Here is a 2,537-nt window from a genome sequence, read left to right as displayed (position 1 = left end):
ACATAGAAGGGCAGCTCGCTTTGTATTATCGCGAAATAGGGGAGATAGTGTCACAGACATGATACGTGAATTGGAGTGGCAATCATTAAAACAAAGGCGTTTTTCGTTGCGACGGGATCTTCTCATTAAATTTCAATCACCAGTTTTCTCCTCCGATTGCGAAAACATTCTGTTGGCACCCACCTACATGGGGAGAAATGATCGTCACGATAAAATAAGAGAAATCAAGGCTCGCACAGAAAAGTTTAAGTGCTCGTTTTTCCCGCGTGCCGTTCGAGAGTGGAACGGTAGAGAGACAGCTTGAGGGTAGTTCATTGAACCGTCTGTCAAGCACTTTATTGTGAATAGCAGAGTAATCACGTAGATGTAGATGTGGAGTCAGAAAATTTCTAACCCAATTTTCAACTAATTACATTACATGGTACCAAAAACAGAAAAAAACAAGTAGCTGCAAAAAAAAACATCCTGAGTAGGCCTATCTATGTAGCATCTAGGGAAATATACAAAAAGAAAAACTAATATATATATTCTCAGTGGCATGTTCTGTCGTGGTTTACGGAAGGAGACACGGTTAGCATACCCCTAGACAAGGATGGAACACATTTATGGTGGAGGCGCTTAATACATTTTTTTTCTGTCTCCATCAGCCTGCTACATTTATGCCATTTACGTCGACACCTCTGCTCCTGTACTGGCATATTTTTGATCTGTTATATATCGTTAACTGTTTGCGCTGTAACTGTTCGTTTGCACTTCATAATACGTATACATTTTTGACACAGTTTTTACATTTTCGGAAATACCATTTTGACTAGCTGTTCTATGATTTTAAATGCGCCCCGGCCCGAAACTAGTCACCCAGTGAGTAAAAAAAAGTGAAATTTGTAACTTTGGCTGGTTTTTCGTTGTACTGAGTTACATCAGTCTGTTGCATTCTTTTCTCTGCATGCATATCAAACTACCTAGAACAGGAACGAGCGGGTTGGGGAGATGCTTAGAACAGTTCTTTAGTAATTCCGAGAACTCTTATGTCTAGCAAATTAGTTGCACTTTCATTGAAATGACACTAATTTCTGAACATCGTCTCGTTCTACATGTGAGAACCCTATGCAAACGTTGACTCCAGTCGTATAAATTTGTTATAGCAAATCAGCCCAAAACTGATACTAACGATCATCTTGAATTTTTAAGCTCCTGAAACACAGTAATCTTACCGATTACTGTACTGCAAGTGAAAGATGAAATCATGCGATATTGAATAACCACACGCAAGTACGTGTATTAAGTTGCTGTCGTCAACTAATTAGCATCGGCTGTTCCATTGTCCGAAGGTTTTTTTTTTTTTTTTTTTGCGTGATTCCTTTTCAGCAGCGCTGCAACGTTACCTATAAGATAGGCGATAACCTGTGCTGTAAATAAGCCTATACACTTACGCTCTTCCGTGCAACTGATGGAGTGTACTTCTTGCTACAGAAGAACGTAATGCATGGAGAAGTCTAGAGGAGATGGTTACCCAAGGGTGTATGTAAAATGACTGACTATTTTCTGCTACAGAAATAATAATAGTCTCCTATAATAGTGTACTTCATCTCTCTCTCTCTCTCTCTCTCTCTCTCTCTCTCTCTCTCTTTTCAATTCCGCAATCGCGAAACAAACACTCATAAAAACACAATTCAAAGAATAATTCACGGCATCAAAGCAGCTCAGAAGATATATTGTGTAGCAGCTCACAAGATATATTGTGTAGCATTTAGCGTTACTGCTTATTTCAGTAGTGGATTATCCTCGTAAAAAAGAGAGAATAAAAAAGGAAGGTAACGAAGGAATGCACATGAGCAGGTTAAGCAACCGCGGGACAGTACGACATCTTGTCTGATTCTTCTCGTCAGAAGAGGCTCTGTTCCCATGCTTGAGAAAAACGATCAACAAGGTCCGCTTCGTAGCAAAAACTTGATTTTATTTTAATTTACGCCGAAACATGTTTTAAAATAATTATGGTGTTGTCGGTGGTTATTTATTTACATCTTATTATATCACATTCCGTTCTCCATGCAAGCACCTATGCTTTTCAGCCAGTGTTGCACTAATGGGTCGGCTCTAAGCCGAACTAGATGAGTTATCAACTGTTTTTTTATGTGTGGTTACTATTATTGCGTCATTTTGCAGGGGCTGACACCGTTACACACTTTGTAACTGCAGGGGAAATACAAATTATTATAACTTGGTGGAGTTACCTCTAATTCCAGCGAATTATAAACGATTAAAATTATTATTTATTTTCTTTATTTGCGTTGTATTAATTTGAAAATTTAGCTAGCAAAAACATGTTATAGTCAAACCATCAACATAATATTAGCGCACGTCGATCACTAATAGCAGTAACATGATGTTAGTTTCACAAAGATCAATTCATTCACGCCGGAACTTTTGACGTTATTTATAAAATATAGTTTCAAGGTAAAAATTTTTGCAAATTTGATTAGAATCACCCTCAACTATATCACTGAAATTTTCACATGTACTGCTAAACACAACAG

At 37.9% G+C, this 2,537-nt stretch overlaps 1 non-coding gene across 1 annotated transcript; it reads left to right on the top strand.

Moving 5' to 3' along the window:
- The first annotated feature begins 548 nt into the window (after nt 1-548).
- LOC126458779 (U6atac minor spliceosomal RNA) lies at nt 549-633 on the top strand. Its single transcript, XR_007585739.1, has one exon. It is a non-coding gene; the product is annotated as a U6atac minor spliceosomal RNA (small nuclear RNA).
- The last annotated feature ends 1,904 nt before the right edge of the window (nt 634-2,537 follow it).

Source organism: Schistocerca serialis, chromosome 2 (assembly GCF_023864345.2).
Source record: "Schistocerca serialis cubense isolate TAMUIC-IGC-003099 chromosome 2, iqSchSeri2.2, whole genome shotgun sequence".
Taxonomy (NCBI): domain Eukaryota; kingdom Metazoa; phylum Arthropoda; class Insecta; order Orthoptera; family Acrididae; genus Schistocerca; species Schistocerca serialis.
The sequence above is the reverse complement of the archived record's forward strand: the minus strand, read 5'-3'. Positions and strand labels throughout refer to the sequence as shown.